The following is a 22,524-nucleotide window of genomic DNA, read 5'->3' as shown; positions in this document are numbered from 1 at the left end:
AAATGCAGGAGGGGGATGGTATGTGACGTGTCTATATATCCCAGATCTTGTGATTAAGTGGTCCACACACATATTTAAGTGCTGCTTTGAGCTTATCAAGGTGCCCGGCACCGTTTCCCACCTATAAATATTAGCTTGCTTTATGAGAAACCAGGTGAAAGTCCTGGCTGAGATACAAGGGGAAGAAAACGGAAAATAACTAGCACCTCTTGGCTGACATTATTGTTTCCAAAATGCCAAACTAAGGTCTCGGTCTCCACTCTCTCAGAGGTTGGGGAGGAAAACCTCTGGCCAGCGTTCCTCAAGGTTGGTACTGGGTGACCTAGTACAGAGACTGAGCACACAGTGTCCCCTGAGCCTTGAAGATGGGTTGTTCCTTGATGAGTTTTCGCTTTGTTGCTGGCCGACTCTTCTCTCTGGTGACCGAGTAGGGTCTCCTTCCGCAGAGACACGTAGGCCTCTGTCTGTGTTATGACTGCTGAGATGCTGGGAGGTCCTCTCGAGCGTCTTTGATAGGCTGCCCAGTCCAGAGCTGCTATCGTTACTAGGTAGTTAGTTCTTGAAATCCCTTTGATCAGAAGAAGTCATAACCATAAAATGCTTCGTGAATCACCAGCAATGGCCGTTAGGGGATAAGACTGTCAGATACGGTACAAACACCCAGTACAATTTGAATTTCAGATCTACCACACATGTGTTCGTGTCACCAGGAGAGAGCGGTACATTTGTTTGTAAGCAGAGACCTTAAAGCCTTAAGATATGATGGTCTAAGAACTAGGCAGAAAAAATATGCTTGACAAGATATCTAGGCTTTGCTTTTTAATGGGCATGTACAGACGGTGAGTTTTCACACAGTGCAGATGGTTCCTTGTATGCCTTCATTTGCAGGGACTGTGGTTAAGTGTGGTTACCCATCACTCCCAGGTAGTGACTGAAGGACACACTCCTTCCTGCCACCTTTTAGTCTAACTTCTGGGTGCGATGGTGGTGGCCAACGAGTTCTCCCAGAAGGTGCACCAGGTCAGGGAGTTGAAGGTGGTGCTGAGGTGTCTGCAAACTGATTTGTTCCAAGAAGTTGGTTACTAAAACTAGAAGAGCCACCCATAAGCCAGAGAGGACTGATGCTCCTCCTGGTCCCTCCTAGACATCATAGGTAATCACCGGGGGAAAGGGTGGGCTACTGATTGCTAACCACAAAATGCAAACAGAAAAGCTGTCTTTCAGACAGCATAGCACCTTAGGAGCCAGGTCTAGCACAGCATTTGGGAAGGGGTGGAAAGAGCTCACACTCCAGCTTGTAGCCCAAAGAGGACTCACCTCTCAAGACGCTACTTTGTGCAAGAATCAAACTAAAGTGTGTAAGAATACGTGGACGGGAATATAGGTTGAAAATGGCAAGTGTGTAGAAATACATAACAGAGTACAATGTGCCTTCAACAAGCCACCTGGGCTTCCCAGAAGCACCGTTTACGCAGCAGAGAACAGCAGACGCATGGGACTTTGTACCCAAGAGCTCAGAGGAGCAGCTTGTAACTTTGTGTTTTTTCTCAGTGATGGATATGGGTGTTATTAGTGTTATCTTTTAAGGCTTCCTCCCAAAATCTAGCTAACTGTGCCTGGCAGAGCTGGTCAGATTGCTGCTGGTAAATCTCTCCCAGCTGAAGTCTGAAGACAGAATCTGCAGAGCATTTGGAAGTGAAGGGACCCAGAGTGACCCTTGAGTTTGACAGGGCACGTCCTCTAACCCCCTCGTGGCACAGCCTCTTCAACTTCTCATGGGGCCACAGAAAGCCCAGGTGCTGTGTCGAGAGCAGAGTGAGAGGTTTGTAACGGTGTGTACCCTTGACATTCAAGCCTTGCCTCCGATGCTCTTCCGAACATTTGTTTCTGCAAGAACATGGCAAGGATTTCACTCCCTATCTCCAGGCATGTCAGCTGACCATCATTATTAAGCTTTGTAACCAGAAGTGTGTGAGCCTCCAGTGGTGCTTTCTTAGGTCCTCACAGTGGCAGTTGAACCCAGCATCTACTCAGTGATTTCAACAGATCAACAACAATGGCAGCCAGTGATGCCTAGAAGCCCATATTTCTCAGTGCACCACACTGCAACCATCGGAGGCTTTGGAGTTATCTAAATTTGGTTTTATGCAATGCATTTGGAAGAGTGTGGGTGAGAAGAGTCACCCCTCTTATTTGCAGAGGACGCCTTCAAAGATCCCCATGGAAGTCTAAAGTCACAATAGTACCAAATCCTCTCCACTATGTTTTCCTATGTGCCCTGCAGCACTGACTCAGGGCAGCAGACACTTACTTCTTTGTTTGATGTCCTGAGACTTTCTCTGCACCACCGTGACTCATGAACTCTGAGGTTATTAAACAGGGGTTTCTTGAATACAGCACTGCTCAAATACAGTCTGATTAATAATCACGACGACTGTGTAGCTAATGAGAGTGGAAACACTGGATAAAGAGGATTCCCGTTCTAGGCAGGAGGCGGGTGCTGTGAGATCCCACCAGGCGATCCAGAGGGTTTACAATCTGAAACCTATAAACTGCTCAGAGACTTTTCCATTGATGCTTTCAGACTGTGGCTGGGTCACAGGTGACCAGAATCATATATGCTGGTAGTTGTAGGGTGAAAAGGGTGTTTAAATGAAGACGTATTGACAGAGGTAAAGTCAGCAGGCATTTCCAAACGTGTTTCTGTAGCCCCGGGAAGATTTGAAACCATGTACGATGTCCTAATTTCAGCTTAGAATCTACATTTTTTTAAATCATGAGTTGTAACAGCTATTCTGGACATAATTTTATTGTACCATGTTTTGGGTACTGACATTAAAACCTTTTGTGGCTGCTTCAGATGTAGCCACAGAATCTATTCAATTTGATGCTTTTTATTTTTTTGCATGTATCTGCATGTGTGTGTGGTGCGTGTATGTTGACACATGTGAGAGTACACATGTGTATGCTAGTGAGCATGTATGTGTGTGGAGGCCTGAGGCCAACATTTCGAGTCTTTCTTGTTCCATTTCCACCGTATTCTTTAAGGCGGTACCTCCCGATTGAGCCGGGACGCTGCCATTTCAGCACTCTGCCCTGCCAGTTTGCTCCAGGGTCTTCACCTCAGTTAGAACTGCAGGCGAGCCACTGTGCCCATCTGGCGTTTACACAGACGCTGTGCATCCAAATTCTGGTCCTCGACCCATTGCCCACCAAGACGTCTTCCCAGTTCCCATACTTGCTGGTTTTCTTAAGTGTATAGGAAAAAAAACTCTCGGAATTTTACAGTATTTCCTTATTTCCATAAATGAATAATTTATATTCTACTCTTCTCATATTATTTCAATCCTCCGGAATGTATTTTTATGCCTAAAAACTTTTATTGAACACTCCATTTTACTCGCCTGCTACAAAAATATGTATATAACCTGAAATTAATATTTTTACTCATTAAGCCTAAATGATCAGTATTAAAATTCTACCGCTGATGTTTAATGGCAACCCATTCTGAACCTTAATGATAATATCGAGCGAGAAGTAGAAATTACTGGATATTTGCCTCCTAATGGGATGAAAGAAGGTTTTTATTCAAATCAGTCAGAATTCAAATAAGGTCTCTGTGAAATGACTGATGGATACAGTGCTGACATCCCCCGCTCTCTTTTGTTTTGTGTGTTTATCACTGAGGTAGGATCTCACCACGCAGCCCAGGCTGACCTGAAACTCACTCTTCACCCCAAGCTGGCTAAGAACTTGTGACCTCCCAGCCTCAGTCCTTCCATCTTTAAAGGTCATCTCTTGCTCACTTTCTCCTCCATATGGGAGCAGAGGAAGAGGAAGCTGCTTTCCTATGGCAGCTCAGAAGCAAAGGGGAAACAAGGAAGACCTGGGATTCCCCATTCATGCCTCCAGGGACTTCTCCAATGGCCTGCCTTCCTTCTTCCTCTAGGTCCCACTTCCTAAGGGCTCCATCGCCTACTAACATGGCACGATGGGGACCAAGGAATCAATGCACAACACTATAAGGACATTTGCAGAAGCAGATGCACTCACAGGGACAGGCTTACTCATTAGTCTCTCTACAGGGCACATCTCAGGAATACCTGTTGTCCTAAATGCATACTTTGCCCAAGACAAACATTAGTTCCCTTACAGAGAATCACGTGAACCCTCTGTGAAGAGCATCTCACTGGGAGACAAAATGTTGTCTTCTTGGCACTTCAGCTTGAGGGGGGAGAGAGTTCAAAGATGAGACCACTAAGTCAGTGTGGCAAGGTGGAAGAGCCCGGGTTTGTGAAGCCCAAGGCTCGCTTCAGGACTGCACTGAAAGAGAGACACAAATCAAAGAGGCCAAAAAAAAAAGGGGGGGGGCACAGGGAACCCAGCCACAGAGAGGGGCAGGGCTCCGGGGGCAGCTTGAACTGGAGAACACTACAGACAACCTCACCAAGACCTGACCTGGTGTCTCTCTGCCTCTTGGATTTCATCCTGCTCATATGTTCTCATTCTCAGGTTCTATCGTAACAAGGTGGCTGCTGGGAGGGCGAGAGAGATGACCCAGTGCTTAAGAGAACACATTGCTCTTCCAGAGAGGCTGGTTTCAATTCCTAGCACTTACATGGTAGCTCATAACTATGTGTAACTGCAATTCTAGGAGATCCAACACCCTCTCTTGACCTCCTCAGATACCAAGGATGAACATGTGCACACATATACACATATATACACACAAAATGATGGTGGTAGTGGTAATGATGATGATGATGATGATGATGATGACGATGATGATGGCTGATGTGTCCCCTTGGAAACTTCCTTCTTTCTCTGCAGTAAAAGTAGCCTCCACTTTTTCCCCCTTCAGCTGATGACTGCTGGTGGTGCGTGCCTGACTCTTAAATGGTATAGGATGCTCTAGTTGACCTAATTGATGTATCCCAAGTCACGCATCCTTTCAAGGTCCTACGAAAGAAAGCCAGAGTCATCCCCACACAAGAGTGAATGCACACCGATAGCCAAGAGACAGCTCCCGATACCCTAGGTTCACCCACTGCTTAATAGATCGAATAGCCTAGTGGGTGGTGGAGCTGAGCAATAGAATGGATGGAAATGAGATGGACGGAACAGAATCAAAGCTTGGTGTGGCCGAGATTAAAAGCAATGAGTGCCACCAGTGAAGAGAGCAGGGTCCTGCTGGAGTGCAGATACGGGTACACAAGTCCTCCGCACAGGCTGACAAAAGGAAGAAGGAGTGTGTGAGATCTGGTTTGGAGCAATACTTCCAATGTCTCATGTCCAGAGGATCCTTCTATAGTAAGCACGCACATCATCATCCCACTGCCTGAGCCGTAGAACCTCTGCCTGGGGCAGCCTGAGTTCTAGAAGTCAGGGGACAAGCCTCAGGATTACTGACGCACGCACCTCAGCAGAACAAAGGCGTGCTCACAGGGTCTAAGCAAGCACGCACATGTATTTTCACAGAAGGTGACAAGCCTAGCACGGGCTGTACATGTTTCCCTGTACTTGACTAGGAGGTGTTTGGGGACTGAGGCACACCCCATGTGGCCAAGCAGTGACGGAATGGTGACCAAAATAAAACTGTTCTTTTTTTTTTTTTTTTCAACAAGAGATTCTATGCTAAGGAGATGCAGAAATGTTGAGAGTCAGGAGGGGCAGGATGAGAAACGGATCCGTTCAAAGAGGCTGTGGCTCAGACTGCTTGGATCAGAAACTGCCTTCGAAATCCTTTTATTTATTTGTCGTGCTGGTAGAGATGAAAACTGGGGCCTCACACACGCGAGGTAAGTAATCATCCCCAGGACTGTAGTCTAGTCCCTTCATCTGGGGCTTTTAAGTCAGGCCAACCGGGTTGAACCCCAGCTCTGCTACTTACTCTGTGTAATGTTAAGGAAGTCTCTGCTTCTTCCTCTACAAACAGATGCTCGTTAATTATAGCAACAGGCTTGCGTTTGCGCCTAACATAGACCTGGATCGCTTGCCTTGACCTTCTGAAGCTCAACTAGAACCTAAGCTCTTTAAACAAAAGAGCTCACTAGGCTGTCCAGAATAACACACACACACACACACACACACACACACACACACACACACACACACACACACACACAGACTTCAATTCCAGGAGCACATTTTCCTCCACTCCCCACCACCTTTTTCTTAGAACCAGATGAGCACAAAGCTGTTTGACGGCTTTTGAATTTACAGAGTCCCCCCACCTTCTGCCCCCAACTCTTTTGAGCATCTCGGGCCAGATGAATTCTCCACGTCAGCAGAATTTTACATATGTTATGCAAAAGTACATCACTGAAACACAGAGCAAAAGACATAAATAATGCAAATTGAACATCCATCTTAACCCCAGCCAGATGAGGTGGGGTGGGGCTACAATTAGCTAGGGAGAGCTGACAATGGCTATTGTGGCGACATAATCTATGGGAGGTGTCCGGTTACAACCAGCGCATTTGCAGGGCAGAAATATGGTGCCCGATAAAGGGAAAGGACAAAGAGAAACGGTGAAGGGCCAGAAAACATGGTCGGCAGACAGATAAACAGAACCCCCTGAGATGGACAGGCAGGGGGAGGCACACACAAGGGAAGGCCAGCTTTGGTTTTGAGTCAGGGCAGAAAATGGCAGTGTTGTCCTTGAAATCCCTGCTGTGGGGTCATGATCAAGCTGTTGATTCTGTTGCAGTCTAAATTACAAAGGACTGCAATTATATGTGGAAAATTGTCCGGCCGTGTCCCCCGAGCAGATGGGAAGGCCGTGGCGGCAGATGATATGAAGTTAGCAAGCTGCCGGCCCTTCCCTCCTTGGCGTGGGCAGAGGCTGCCTGGGCACCGAGGCCAGCATCATCGAGAACAAAACAGCCACTTTAAAAACAGCCTGTTGTCTGTTTACTTAAGACTCAAGTCATCAGCTGGTTTGAACACTTGGTCCCCGGCAGAGGAAGAAGTGTGGGGAGTTTTCTTATCGCTTGCCACCTACTCTGGCAACCCTGAATTGTGTCCTTGTGTTGCGAGTTCTGCCCTGGGCACAGGTAGGACAGTGGAAAGGAATATCAATCTGGCTCTCCGGTGAAGGATGCCAGCCCCCTTGCTTCTGGAGGCTGTGCTGGCCAGAGTTAGCTGCAATCACAGTACAAAGCTTCACTGCAAGGTTTTCCTGGAGAGGTACTCTAGGCACACAGAGAAGAGGCAAGCAGCCCGAGGAGAATGGTCCTCACCAAATGGCCTGGGGGGTGGTAGGGAGTAGAGCCAGCCTGTTCTGATCAGCAGCTGCTGGGGAGCCAACCCGAGTTGCCAGCAAGTCCTGATTATTTGGAGGCTCATATCCCGGGAGAATCATCACCCAGCAGAGAGAGCCTCAACATTATCACAATCATCACCAAACTTAGTAATGACAATCAACAGTCTCGGTTCTGGTCATAAAAACAAGCAAATGGAAAGCTAATGCTTACAGTGTGCCTGGCATCATGCTAAATACTTAAAGAATCTGTGCGTTGAGGAGCGTGCTTCTGTTAGTTTTACTTCAGTAGTAAAAGGGATTGTGGTGCAGAGGGAGTCGTCTCTCCAAGGCCACTGAGTAGCCTAACCACTCTTCATTCTTCCCAGGAGTTGCCTCTAACGTCATTTCTGCAGCTCAGCTCTTGGCTGGCCTGACGTCTTGCTTGACAGCGTCCTCGTTCTGTGATCAGGTCTCAAGATAACACGTGTAACTCATAGATGACTCATGCTCTTGGAACTCTTGGGCTGCTGGGTGCAGAAGCCTGGTCTGGCCTGCTAGAGGATGAGAAGTCATGTGGAACAGATATGCACTGTCCCAATATAGATCAGTCTATTCCAGCCAGGGGCCCTGGCCTCATGAGAAAGTCTAGACCACTGATTCTCAACCTTTCTACCGCTGCAACCCTTTAATGCAGTTCCTCGTGTTGAGTGTTCCTACTCCATAGCTGTAATTTTGCTACTGCTATGAATTGTAATGTAAATATTTTTGGAGATAGAGGTTTGGGAATCAATGGTCTAACCATATTCTGGTGAGCATGGCCACCCACACTGGCAGGACATCCAGTGAATCTCCTAACCTATAAACAAGGATGCCTGGTATTGTTCTAGGCTACTAAGATTTGGGATGGTTGTTACTCAGCAACAAAAACAAAAACAAACAAAAACAAAACAAGCATTCTACCCTAGCTTTCTTGCTCCAAAAGCCCCTTCAACCTTTACTAGTGATAACACATCCTTCTGCGCCCTTTGTTCACCACATATGCAATTCTGTTGTTTTTTCCAAGTGGGTTCTAATAGCAGATGTTGCCGGTTGTCCATGGTGTTCACTTTCTGGCAGAGCCCCTGAGACACAAGAGCCTTCTCCCCCGACCTCCAGGGAAAAATCCCAATTGAAAAAGCCAATAGTGGTGGCTGCAGGACTTTCGTCAGACACTGGCTGGGATGACCTTCTGACCTGTTTCTGACTGAGATGGATGGCCCAACTGAGAGTCTTTCTGGAAAAATGCTCCTCTTGCTTATGCCACAAATACCAAAATGGATTTAAAAAATAGTTGTACCCTGCTCACCAGCTCTCAACAGAAAGGCCTGGCTGAGGCTGGCCCACATGTCGAGGACGGCACAGCATGGACCTGTAGGAAAAGCATCTTGATATTACTGGGAGGCAAAAGCATGCCTGGGACCCAGACAATGCCTCTTTTGGTTGCTCCATTTTGTTCAAGACGGTTCTAAATATTTAAAACATTACTGTTATTTTAACCTTGCAACCAAAGGTGTTTTGAAGGAAAGTATTGCAGACATCAGTGGAAAGGACCCTGGCCACTCACTCTTGTTTCTCATAAACACACACAGAAGACACTGAAGTGCATTTTCTGAAGGCCTGGCCTCTTGGTACTCCATATTGAGAACCTACCTTGGCACTTTGGGCTGACTTCAGAAGAAAGTAGTGGCTTGGGGCTCATGTAGGATGACTGCAGGATGGGGTAGAGGGAGAATAATTTGGAGGAAGTTCTGGGGAGCATGGTAGCGTGTAGTCAGAGGTCCAAGGGAGTACTAGATAGATGGTCTACCAAAATGTGCTCACCTTCTAGTTGGTTCCAAATTTCTTCCTCATTCTTCCATGCTCAGGAATCACATAGGCTACCCTTTATTTGTAGTTGTCACTCAAACGTTGACACCTGGGATGGCTAAGATGCAGATCAATTAAACAGACGGCTACCATGGCACTAGGACAGGAGCTGGGAAGCCTCGGGTTTATATCATGGGGAGATCTTAACGGAGAGAAGATTGTTGGGTAGAAGCCAGGCCAACTATGTAAGAATAAATGGATAAGCGATCAAGACAGTGACTCTATTTCAACCAGGTCGGAATGATTTCCCAAGCATTTACACAAATGTCAACAGCTTGTTCAGCCATACTGGGTTACCTCAGACAAGCCTGGCTAATAATGCAGAGTGCCATTTTTGTGGCTCTGTCTGTGGTGCCAGTCTGAGCGCTGAGAGCACAGGGACACAAGGTGTGGATATGCTGGGTGTGCTGAGCACCCCGCACAAGCCACAGCATGCCAGCCACCTATGGAGCAAACAACAGAATCACAGAGTCAACCTCGAAGCCCTTTCATGTCCTCTGGTCTAGACTCTGAATGAGGAGGACTTTGAATGATCACAGTACCTCTACTTCAATGACCTCTTCAGAAGAGCATTATGGAGACCAGGTGACCCTGGAGGTTCCATCTAAAGAATACATTGAGTTCTGGAGGAGAGCAGATGGGAGAGAAGCCTGGGACAGCAGCAACACTTGTGCCCCAAGGGCACTTGGAGCATGCTGTGCCCAGACTGCTGGCTTCCTTTGTTGTTAGTGACTTCACCATTCTCAGAAAGAGAACATCCCTGGCTCACTCTTCACAAACTCTGTCCCCAGATCTTCTGAAACTCCCCACGTAGTCCTAAAGCCTGGTTCCTGGATCTTTCCCCAAACTTGAAACGATGTGAGACCATGGCAGGATTCCAGACCATCCCCACTGAGGGCACAGGTGAGAAAGTGATTAATAAGCGACTGAAGGCGTCCCCCCTTTGCAAGTGCTTTTAGTAAGGGGAACAGGAAATAAAATCCAAAGTCATAATAATTTGAGTTCAAGTACAATTTTGTTGCTTATAAATCAGAGGCTTTCCTTTATAGAAAATTTCAGTTTCTTATGTCTTAGTGGCCATCACCAAACCCAGGCCAAGGGCTTGCCAGCTGGTCAAATTCTCCTTACAGTCCCCCACATGCTCTGTATCCTGTAACTTCCCCTCCACTCCCTTCATGTCCTTCGCTTCCCCTTTTGTTTTAATATAGCAATAATTACACTCCAAGTATATAAGTATACTAATGTAATAAACACATGAACATCACTACTTAGGAGTATTCTTTGCTGTTTTTTTTTCCAGCCAGAGCCCTGTGCGAGCTTGGTATGCATTCTAACACCAAATGCAACCCCAGTCAAGAAACACTCTTCGCATGGATTCGAAACATTAGCTTACATTGTTTCCTTTTTATTTTTTTCCGGCTACATCATACCCTGGTAGATCATCACGTGAGGGATCTTGCTGAACAAAGATTTGTGTTGCTCTTTTCTAGACATACCCTACAGAAAGCGAAAGGACCTATTTGGAGCAAGTTCCTGGAAGGAAAGAGCGTCTACATGCAGTGGGTGCCTCCCTTGGCCTACCTTCTCCTTATCTGGTGTAATGAGCATTTACTGAGGCCAGCACAGAGCTCCAGAGTGGCGGAGTCAGAGGTTGTCTGTTAGGGAAAATAGGCTTAGAGAGGTTACAGGAGATGTAAGAAAGGCAGCATCATGAACGCTATGTCCACCTTCCCAGAATTTGTCCCTCTCTCCCTTCAAGTACAACATACTCTGAGTCCACTTCCAAATCCAGTGAGTCTTATTGGTCTGAGCCACTCCTGACCATACTTTGGACAGTGATTGGTTCAGATACCCTGGATCTCAGCCCACCCGTGCAGGGCATACCCTTCTTTCTCCTTCCTGTTTCTAAAAAGAAAGCCGAAAGCTCGTACTACCATCCGCAGCCACCGTGCAGCCCTAAAGGGAACTGTGGTCTTAGTCTCAGGATGAAAGTGAACCAGTGGACTGGGGAGAAGAGCCGCCATTGGACCAGCGTCATACTGGACCACAGGCAAAGCAGGCTTCTGCATGGCTTTTACCTGAAGGAAGCAATCAGAAGTTGTTTTATTCTTGGCACAGCTACGCCCATCTTCTGCTTAGGCCTGTTGCTAAGTAGATTAAGTTTACTTTGGAGCAGATACTGTGATACTTCAGACAATGTGTTGGTTGACTGCAATGGCTACCCTGTGGATGTTGTATACAGTGTGGATACATTAGGTGAAGGAATGATTCATCTCCTGGTTGGGGCTGGGAGGGAGATGTCATTACATTGCAGGGAATGGTATACAATTTAAAACGTACGGAGTCTTTGTTTATGGAATTTTCCATTCATCATTTTTGGAGTGGTATTGGCTGTGGGTAGCAGAAACAGTAGAGGTGAATCTGTATGTCTCAAAGAACCTCTCCCAGAAGGGCTCTGGTCAAGGGAGGCTTTACAGAGCAGCGACTTAAGGAGGGAGCAGACATGTTCGTACCCAGCACCTCTGCCATTGTTCAGTGCTTGATGTATTGAACATGTAAGAATGCTAAACTTCTCTGCCTGCAATCTAATTTGTACAAGTGCTTAGCGAGAATGCTGGATTTATCAGAGCTTGAAGTGAGAAATATTAAAAAATAAATCACAGCTAGTAAAATCCTAGCGCTACCAGGAGATCCATTTGGAAAGACAGTTAGCAAAGTAAATTTGAGGCACATCCATCAAGCCTTGAAACCATGGGAAAGGCCCATCCACATGGGCTTCCTTTCAGCCAGCCCAAGAGGATCTTGTAATATAAAGCCGGGAACAGCTGACTCCTGATAATTAGCAAGGAGATCCTTGGGAATTTTAATAAAATGTATAAGAAGATAAAAACAAAATGGCAGCTTAAGCAATGAGATCTAGTGGATAGTTTTAAGCCTTCCTTTCTCTTGTAGGAGATGATAGTTTTAAGTCTTCCCTTCTCCTGGTCCTTACCCTCTTGAGTGCGCTGCATGGGGCCTGGAAGGGTTCTTGATCTAGCTTGCCCACTGAGCCTGATGTTTCCAGGCCTAGATACTAAGTCTTTTACTCAGACCTGTGGCTTACTTAGGTGGTTCTCTGACAATAGAGAGCTTCTCCTGTTGTCTCCCTGGATGTCCTGTTGTCTCCCTGGATGCCTATACATGAGAGTTGTTTACAGGCCTTTGGGAGGACATCTGCTAACCCAGTCTGATCCTCACACAACTTCAGTCCTCCTAAATTCTGACGGTTCTAGTTCATCTTCTAGTCTTCCAACCACTTAGAAACCTGAGCCCTTTGGTCACTGGGCTGACCTACCCCATTGATATATAATATCACACTAGGTCTATGTCTATAGCCCTGGGTGTTTACCTGGGGCCTAGGACCTATCACTTCTTCCTTCGCAGGCGTTGCTACTGCATGAGAAAGACTGAACCCTTCTCACTGGTGGGTTTATATTCCCCCAAAATGCATTACTGTGGGATCATGATTAGAAGGCTGTACTCAGACTGTCTTGGTTGAATAGAGTTTTGTGGTTTTCAGGCTGTCACAGAATGAGATCTGGGCTCCCACAGCTCCTCCCGACACATGTGGCAGGTACCTGCGGATCATATATATGGATGTCACAACGGTGTCATATTATAAAATCTCCACGGAGGTATTTTCAGTTTCTGAACTTGCCTTGCCACAGACCAGTAAGAAATGGCTGCCATCTGTAGTGAGGGTGAACCTCACACCTGTTCTATCAGTACCCTTTGGGTGGTTTCTCAAGTCAGCGGCACCAGCATCATTTGGGGATTTGTTCCAAAATGCAAATTCTCCAACCCTAAGAGGAGCTGAGGGATTCAGGAACTTGGAAGTTGAGCCCTAGCACTCAGGACTTCTGCTGGCCTTCCAGCACCGCGAGGAATCTGCCAGAAGAACAGGAGAACTGTTTTCATACAGCTGGGCCAGGAGAAGAGCTGACATCGGGGGTGAGGGTCAGGGGACGGGGGTTCTACCTTTAGAGTCATAAGTACCAGTCAAAGGAAATGGAGACATCTGTCTCAAGGACCTATTGAACTTAAAAAACAAAGCTTTGAACTGTATTAGTCTTGAAGTCAATGAACAGCACCCACAGACATTTACTTCTAGACTCACCTTAACCATGCCCACAGTTTGAATTTTCAAAGTTAATCTTTGATGGACTTAAGTGTGAGAGACCCTTTTAGAGGGACTCCATGTTTATTTCCCCTTCTTTCTCAGGGAGATGCCAAGTGTAACCTGAGGTCCAGTCTTAGCTCCCTCTCCTTCTTTAGTCTCAGCTCTCCATAAATAGAAATAACAATTAAGTTAACCCCACAGACATTTTAAAGGATTAGATGGCTGGAGAAAGAAAGCCTTTAACGTGGTAACTATTACTGTAAGTCTTCATCTACCACAGAGTGCTTCTCGATTGGCTCAGTGGTGCTTCCTTGGCATGATCACCCAAAGTCAGAGCCAGAGCCTCAAATGGAGACGCCTAAGGGAGAATTCCCACCGCTGGACTAAGCTTACATTCCGCTTCATGAGCTGGCTTTGAAGGAAGCAATGGCTTTCTCGCCCAAGTACATCTCATCCTTGGAATATGACAGTTGATGGCGGCATGACCACGAAGCCCAAAAGCACTAGTCAGACATGTGTCCAGCTCCGCAGAGAGGGGCACACTAGAACGAGGCCCCAAAGCCCTGTCTGCCAAGTCTCCCTATCTGCAAGGAGCCCTGTGGAATTCTGGAACTCCGAGCAGGTCTTGCGCATTCTGTCTCCCAGCCTTCTGTTCCCGTCTTCCTGTCTCCTTACGTCAAATTGTCTTAATATGTAAGGGCTTTCAGGAAATTCAGTTTTCAAGAGGGAACAAAGCAGCCCTGAGCTGGCAAACGCCCTGCATTTCAGAGGTGACGCTAACCACAGAAACATACTATTATTTTTGCAATTTCCAATTGTCCCTGGAAGCACTTTGCTGTGGAGACCAGTGCCAGCTATTAAGTGGAGGAGCTCATTTTGGTGCCAGAATTAGCTGAAATTAAGATCCTTTGACATCTTCGTGCAGAAAAAAGTCAGTTTCAGTAGAGACAATTCGGGATTTAATAGATTGTGACAGGTTATAAAATTCTATGCATTTGAAAGAAAAGCTTTGTCGGTGGAATAATGTGTTTCTAATTTACACATAATAGGTCCATGGAGCTGTGACTAGAAGAACATTAAAGTAATGAGGAAATTCCAGTTATGGACACCTTGTGCAGCGATCGCTGAGATTATGATCAGGCCAGTCGTTCCCCCAGTACCTTGCATAACAAGAGCCAAAAAAGAAGGGATCTGGTACAAAGAAAGGACCAGGAGAGCAATAGGTTTCAGGATAGGGAGAGAAGGGAGCATTTGAGAGAATTCTGCTCACCCTTGGGGAAGGAGACGTTTTGAAAAGTGCTGTGCTGACTGGATCCCACCTCTCCAAGGGCCATGTTGGCGCTGTGCCACAGAGAAGGAACAGTTGCCAGTGGCATCAACAGCAGAAGCAGCAATGCTATTTTTTTGTGACTAAAACTCTTCCCTAATAAAAAGGGGGAACATTTTACTCTCTCTCCGTTCTTTTAGCCTACCAAGCCCCCCTTGCCAACCACCCATGAAGAACACAATACAAAACAGCACCGTCGGACGGTTCCATTATTGAAAGCAGTCTTGCTGCGTTACTCAAAATATCCAGTGGAGGACAAGTGTGTAGCGTGTCACCCAATACAACTCTAGGCAGACATTCTCACGCCACAAGTGGATGCAGAGGCAGGAAACGCACCTCAGGCAGAAAAGCAAAGGACACTCCCAACAGAAGGCGTACGGTCTACGCTAGTGCCGGTGCGTGCTTTCCTGTTCTTTTCGGAGATCGGTTTCTCAAAACCGTAAGGCGATATAAACTAGAACCCTACATTCTGAGCTGAGGAAGATGGGGAAGGCGAGCTAGGCTGCATTTAACATATAGGTAGTTAATAAACTTTGGCCTCCCAGGGTGGTAGGAGAAATAGCACTTCCCCATAAAAGATTTATTGCTTTTACTGTATTTGATCACCCTCTAACTGTCAGGCAGTTTCTAGGCTCCCTGTGATCTCTACTGCTTTGTTTACGCTCAGATGGCCTTCTGGGGGAGCAGTTGATATGCAGGTGTGTGTGTGTGTGTGTGTGTGTGTGTGTATTTATATATTTATATACACATATGCATGTGTGTAAATATACTTTATGTGCAAATATACTATTTATACACATATATACATATACACAATAGATTTCAAAAGAATCTATTGGACGCCACCACGTACCTAGAACTCTGTGAAGGTGATGGGTTTACAGCTGCAGGATAACCATAGAACCACAGAAGAGCAGAAAAGTCCGAATATTTTTTTTAAAGAAAAAGGAAAGAAAACGCATTGGGTTACAGCTCTCTGCTTCCAGAGCCCATCTTCCCTTGGCTAATCCAACAGGCACAAGGCTTAGCTACACATTCCACTTCTGCCTTCCTCATTGAAAAGGATTCTGGATTTAGTTAGGGCATAACATGAAAGAACTGTAGCGAAAGGGGGAGAGACACTTTGCTTCAGCTTCCAGAGAGCCCAGCTCCCTGCGGATTGATTGCAATGTGGCTTGCAGGCCACTGTGATCCCTCCCAGAGCAGAGGCATGCACCAGGCCACCTCTCTTGCTTCCTTGCAGAGCCTCTTATCCGGGAGTCTGAGGGTTGGGAGGAATCTTAAAAGTTTCGTGGTCTTATCCGCACCCCATCCACATCTCACATCTGTGTCTCTTAAAGGACCAAATGTAGTTATCAAACGAAAGGCAGTGGTTTGTGAAGGATGAGAATGGCCTGGCTCAGCTGTATGCAGTGAGATTTACAGAGAGAACCCACAGATGAATTCTAAGGTGCAGCCCGTCCAAGTGGCCCGTCGCAGTGTGAGTTATATCCCAGACGGACTGGCTGGACCAGAGCGTCCCTGTCACAACGCCCTTCAACTCTGAAGTTCTGCCCAGGCACACACGTGCTATTTGCTGCTCCCTTTTCTATAATCCTTATTTCTTGAAAGTGCCTACACAGCTCATGTGGTTTTTTAAAGTCTCCATTCCTAAAATGCGCCATCTTCTTTTGCAAACTCCGTGAGCAGAATCATTCATCAGTATAGGACTCTCATCAAGGTACCCAGAAGTAATCCACCTTCAATGCCTTACATGACTCCTCATGTAAGGAATGTAAGAGCAAAAAGACTGTTCAATGCCTCAATAAAATCTGGCCTGTAATTTTTAAAAGTCATAAAAAACATATATACCCTTTGACTTTGCAGTTCAGCTTCTAGGAACTCACGTCAAAAAGCATGGCTATTAACCAAATATCGAATATCATTTAAGGTAATTGCCATTAGCTTGACTTTATAAATAACGCCTCACATCAGGGACTAGAGAGATAGCTCAGAGGTACACTGCTCCTCCAGGGGACCCAAGTTTGATTCCTAGCTCTCATGTCACAGGCAGCTCATGACTACTTAGAGCCCTAGCAGCAGGGGATCTGATGCCCTCTTCTGGCTTCTGAGAGCACTGCATGTCCGTGTGTGCACACAGACAGACAACATACACACGTAAATAATAAAACAAATCTTTAAAAGCATCACGCGTGGCTTAATGCGGCCACTACTTATTCTTAACTTAGGACATAGTTCGAGGTGAAAGGTTAACTTCCTTATGCGATTTAAGCGCCCCGACTCACTCTACCTTGCAGTTGTACTCTGAATGTCAGAATCCTCCTGTGGACTCCTCCTCACGGATGAATGAGGAGAAGGAACAAAGAGAAATAGCTGAATTCACCAAGGACGCTGCTCACACAATTAAGACTGTCTTTTCTGTCATTGCCAGAAGCTGGTAATGTAGCCACGGAAACAGCGAAGGGTGCTTTGAAGTATTATCTTCAACTGTGCTTACTCAATGGCTTATTCACAGATCATTTGAGTAGAGAATGTATATCCATAAACACAACACTTATACAGCCGTTGAAAATGAGGCTGTCATTCCGGCCAGCTAGATTTTGTTGTCCAAACAGTGCTGTGCAGGCTGCTAGGGGAAACGTCATCAAAACTCTTCTCTAGATGTGAAAACGATGAACTACAAGATCAACCTTCTGGGCAAGATTGCAATACTGGCACTCCTATTATGGAGGTAGCCAAGTGCTCTCTCGTTGGACTTAGAGCCTGCTCCACAAGAGAGAGTCCATGCCTGGAAACCTGGTCAGAAACCTATGCCCCAGAGGGGAACTGCATACATTGTTTAGCTGAACTGACGTAACATTGACCTGTCCTGTTCATGTTTATATCCACAGACAAAAGCCCCCCTCAGGTTTAATCCGAGAAGCTTCTCTCTCCAGCAACAGATGCAGAGATTCAAGGCTGCACAACGTGCCGAGCTTGGGTGACAGATGGTTGGTCAGACCCTAAGCAAGGCGTGCACACTGCTTCCTCTCAAGTTCACAGAACGCTGGAAGAGAGAGGAGAGGAGGAATATAAGAGCCACATGGAGGGAGAAAGGCTGTGAAATGCCATCTTCTGGGCAAGGCACTGCTATTGCAGTCACAAGCTCACTGTAGCCAAGAATGGACCAGTCAAAAGGCAGGCATGGGCAGAAGAGAGTTTCACCTCTTAACTGCTAAGCCATTTGCTACTCATAGATTCAGGGAGAGGGGAGTCCTTCCCTTCAGCTGTGCTGCCATTCACTGCTGGGATCAGGTGGATAGCTCAATCCAATGCTCATGCAGATGACACAGGTTAAAGTAAAGATGATTACCAGGCTAGCCCAAAAGTCATGAGCCTGCAAATGGGACCAGCAGAATTAATGACCGGGGGAAGTGGCGTGTATGGGTGGCAGATAAGAGAAGGTTGGTGAACAAGGTACTCAGAATACATTCTATACATATATGGAATGCCCAGTGAGCAAACTAACCAACAAATAACAAAGCCATGAGCTTGGTGGTGTAGGCCTATAATCTCAGCTCACCAGAAGACCGAGACAGGAGGAGCTTCAATTTTAGGCCGGATTGGGCTACAAAGTGAGGTCAGGCTGATTCTGGTCAATCTAATGAGATCTCATCTCAAATTATTTTTAGAAGAGCAGGCAGTGGCTGGGACTCTTCCATATCATGCACAGGGCACTAGTTTTAACCCCAGCTTGGGAGGAGGAGGGGGTAGTTCTGTACACCTCTGCTCTGTTCTAGTGCAGCCTGGGCTGACATAGCCAGACCCTGTGTTACAGACTAGAAGTGTCACAGGAAAGGAAATATTATAGGAACATGGTAGATTTCCCAGTGATTGGGTCATGAGCCTGTACACATCTCTAGTGATAAGACCCCTGTGAGACACAGATGGTGTATCATTTCAGGATATAATCAATACAAGTTAAATGATAAAGTATACATTTCATGTTTTATCGATCTCTCTATGTAATGTCTTTAAAATCTGCATGGATTTCTCAAGATGGTATCGTTTGAACCAGACACACGCTAGGCACTCAGTAGATGCACATAGCCAGCGGCTATGGAATGGGTAGCAGTGTGAGAGGGGGCCCAGCGTAGGTATGGGAGGCAGCAGTGTGAGGGAAACAGGAGGACATTGTCTAAGACACAGGTGGTGTCAAAATGCCATTGAGAACAGTATCCACTGCTAACACTGTTTGTCATTTTCATTTCCACGTTAACCACCAGGGGTCACTAGAGAGGAAAAAGTGGATTTCTTTCTTTCTTTCTTTTTTGTTTTTAAGGAACCGCTATTTTTTTAAGGAACCGCTATGGCTGAGGCCTGAAGGAGGTATTTACAAGTACAGATGCTCCTTGGTTTCTAATGGGACTATGGCTCCAATGTAACCATTGTAAATTGAAAATACAGCGAATCAAAATTATGTTTGTAAATGAAACTATGAAATATCAGTAGCCAGGCAAGATCCTCCAACATGGAGTCTATTTAGTGATAACTGTATGCAGTTCACAGAACGTACTCAGTACCGGATCAGAAATAAAATACAGGCTGGTGGTGTGCACACCCTTTGTGAATTGTGTGCATTTTTAAATTTAAACCAGCATATATTGAACTCCGTGTTTGGGATGGGGGTCGGAACGAATTTGCATGTTGGGCTGGGGTGGTGGTCGAAAGAATGCATGTTGGTCTGCTAGAGAATAGAAAAGGAACAGCAAGGAGAACACTGGGGTCAAATTCAGAAGCGGCTTGAACTCTAGAGCGTGTGCCGGGAAGAGTAATAGCTACTCAGTGTCGGGGGCAGAGATCCCCAGTGTATGCCTCAGTCTGAGATAGCCACTAATAGGGTACCCATTTCACAGATGAGGACATGAAGGCAGAGAGATATATGGCGTGTAACAAAATCTGAATTCTGCCTGTCCTGCCTGTTTGGAGTTTCACTGCATGGGCAGAAGGACCCTGAGCACAGAACGTGTGGAAAACGCTATCTTAGAGCAGTTGTAATTGATGCTGGGGAGAAGGGTGGCCAGGAGTAGCTAGTTTAAGCCTTTAATCAGAGGAAACTGTGATTAGACTCACAGTAACCCAGAGGCGATTTGGAAATACCAGGCTTCCCCGGTTAGTTTGTCAGGATGTAACATTCCAGAGACAGATGACCAAATGGCAAAAGGGCCAAGGGATTTGGCAGAGCGGGCATTGTGGCCACATCCTCGTCTTATGGAAGATGTAGCACGTTCACGTGAACGATGTGTCTCATGGTAAACCTTGGCACCACACCAGGACTTTTAATTTCCCCATTCATCGGCTTTTCCACCATTAACCAATTAAGAAATCTGGAGCCATAGATATTTGGGCTGGAACCAAACTCGGTTATTAAAAAATATCCCCACACCATAGCACCTCTGTTTTGGACAAATAATGCCTGTTCCACTTCCCTGTGGCTTCCATAAACAGTCATCTTATTTGTTCTTCCTCCCTCCCTCACAAGAAGGAAGGTAGACCAAAATAATCCTCATTACTTAGGTAAACTGAGGCATGTGGGAATGGGACTCATTTCTGAGTCAAATCCTCTATTGTCCATTTTTTGAAATCAAAGTTTATTTTATATTTAAAAATTAAGTAAAAGTTAATATGGGTACTGAACTAAAAGAATCAAACTCCTTAATAGATTTTTTTTTTTTTTTTTTTTTGAGCAGAGAGCTTTACAAACGTCATTATTTAGATTCTAAAGGTTAGGGATCGTCTGAAATGCATCAAAAGGAAGACTGTTCCGCAATAAATGAGAAATGGCATGTTTTCGGTTGTTCTGTTTTGGATATGGTGACTGCAGGTTAATCTTGCTCAGCAGACACACCAAGGGACTGTTTTAACCTGTGCAACCAGCACAAAGCCAAAACAGGCATCGTAGACGGGTTGCGTAGCACCACCAGAGGGCGCAGGAATCACCCGCTGTTGTAAAAGAAAATAGACACCAGGTGGCGCCACTCGGCCATTTTCCTTCAATATGGGTTTAACGTACTGTTTTATTCCTTTGTTTAGCAGGGGAGTTAATGGGTTGGTTTTAGCTGTGTAAAACACGTTTCTACTTTCCTAGCCTCTTACTAACCTGTCAGGCTTCTGTGACTTTCCTGTCTGAAAGTGTGGTACAAAAGGGAACTCATTTGCCGAAACCTACCTTGCCCACAGCATGCAGGTGAGTTAGCACACAGAGCTTCTCAGGACCAAGCGTATTCCAGATTAAGTTTTCTTTTTCGGTCTTTTGCCGGCTTTCTGGAATTTTCATTTTAGTTTGATCTTTAGGAGACAGAATTCTAAATTCTACCAGAGCTACAAAATAAAGACGGAAGCAGGAGAGAAGCGGTATCATCACAAGAGCTGTGGATTGGATTTTGGGTTGGTTGTATGGAATAGTTTGCCCAGCATTACCCCTTAGTGAGTTAGGGGTCCATCTGTGAGCTGTTCCCCTGCCTGGTGTCTCCCTCTAAGTATCGTCAAAGATGTCTTCCCACCTTAGAAGTCTACGAGGTCATGTGTAAGCATAGCAGTGCCCCTTTGCCCTTCCTAAATACAATTCTCCAGTATGTCTAGCAACTGATGCCAATTAGAAGCTATAGATGGTTCTCGGAGGCATAACACATGCAAGTGGCAAGGGCAGTTTGATTGTCAATCCATCTTCTGTGGCTGAAGTCCTTCTGAGAACAGTTAGAATAGGGAGAGAGATTTGCTCCATCCTTCCTGCCTGAGAAGTGCTAACCCACCAGTCAGTAGACAGGAACGGCGCTCAGTGTTAAGCACTGGGATGGGTATGTGGAGACATACACAGCCAGCCGCTGCTACTTTAGACCCTCAGAGGGACAAGTTGTCCACTGTTGGAGAGTTAACAAAAATGGAGTTACCAAATGAAATGGTGTTTTCCTTACCTGATTCCTGGCTCGATTTTGCCCACAGTTAAGTCACGATGGGAGGTGCACATTTTTTTCCAGAATTCTCCAATTTGGTAAACAGAAGAGCTGAGAAGAGATATTTCACATTCTCTGTTAGCTGATAGCAGATGTTAGACCTCATGATCAAAGGTGCTATACTCTCTATGAAGCAGCAGAATCTCTCTCTCTCTCTCTCTCTCTCTCTCTCTCTCTCACACACACACACACACACACACACACACACACACACACACACACTGTGTTACTAGCCTTAACAATATCTAAAAGCCTGCAGTGGGCACCAGAAGGGAGTCTTTGATACTATCCCCCAGAGTTGAATCCTCCTGCGTGCACTCACCAACCTAAATGTTGCCTGGGGAGCCCTTGCAAAGGCTATTGGTGGGAACAAAGGCTTTTTGCTAATCTCTTACAGAGAAGTGTTTTTGTCTCATCTGCTTGGTGCATGTTTTATGTGTGCCATGCTGGTGAAGGTGTACGGAGACAGATGATTACGTCACCCACTGAATACCATAGCTGCCAAAAAGGTGCAAACGTGAATGATTCCGTAGGTAATGTCCTCTGAGCTGGGCTTGGTAGAACTGTAGAGTGTTACTCTGAGCTCTGACGCACCCACAGATAATCTGGCAAGCACAGCCCCCCTCTATCCCGGCATGAGATGGACAGGGTGTGTGGAGGCAGCAGATTGACTGGTGCGCTACTCAAAGTTAGGAGGCTGAGGTGGTGGGACGTCCACAGGGTGAGGGATGCTGCTGAGGCCACTGAAGTGTAAAAGTTCACGAGAGGAATCATTGCAAGCCTCTGTAATGCAAGATGGAGCCCACAGCAGTAGCACACAAGGTGTGGGGATTCCCAGAGGTGCTTGACCAGTCATCTTCTAGGTTAAACCAGGGACTTTGCAAAGGCTGTTTGTTGC

At 46.1% G+C, this 22,524-nt stretch overlaps 1 long non-coding RNA gene across 3 annotated transcripts in view; it reads right to left on the bottom strand.

Moving 5' to 3' along the window:
• Positions 1-22,524, bottom strand: part of LOC102546824 (uncharacterized) — a 31,183-nt gene that overhangs the window by 6,726 nt on the left and 1,933 nt on the right. For 2 of the 3 annotated variants that reach the window (XR_015685997.1, XR_015685995.1), the window contains exons 2-4: positions 21,588-21,677; positions 20,843-20,994; positions 3,567-4,959 (exon numbers count right to left, since the gene is read on the bottom strand). This is a non-coding gene — a long non-coding RNA (uncharacterized LOC102546824). Of the gene's footprint in view, positions 1-3,566; positions 4,960-20,842; positions 20,995-21,587; positions 21,678-22,524 lie in introns of those variants that run through there. The other variant, XR_015685996.1, reaches the window with a different exon arrangement.

This window comes from Rattus norvegicus, chromosome 4 (assembly GCF_021556685.1).
Source record: "Rattus norvegicus strain SHRSP/BbbUtx chromosome 4, alternate assembly SHRSP_T2T, whole genome shotgun sequence".
In the NCBI taxonomy this organism is placed as follows: Eukaryota; Metazoa; Chordata; class Mammalia; order Rodentia; family Muridae; genus Rattus; species Rattus norvegicus.
The sequence above is the reverse complement of the archived record's forward strand: the minus strand, read 5'-3'. Positions and strand labels throughout refer to the sequence as shown.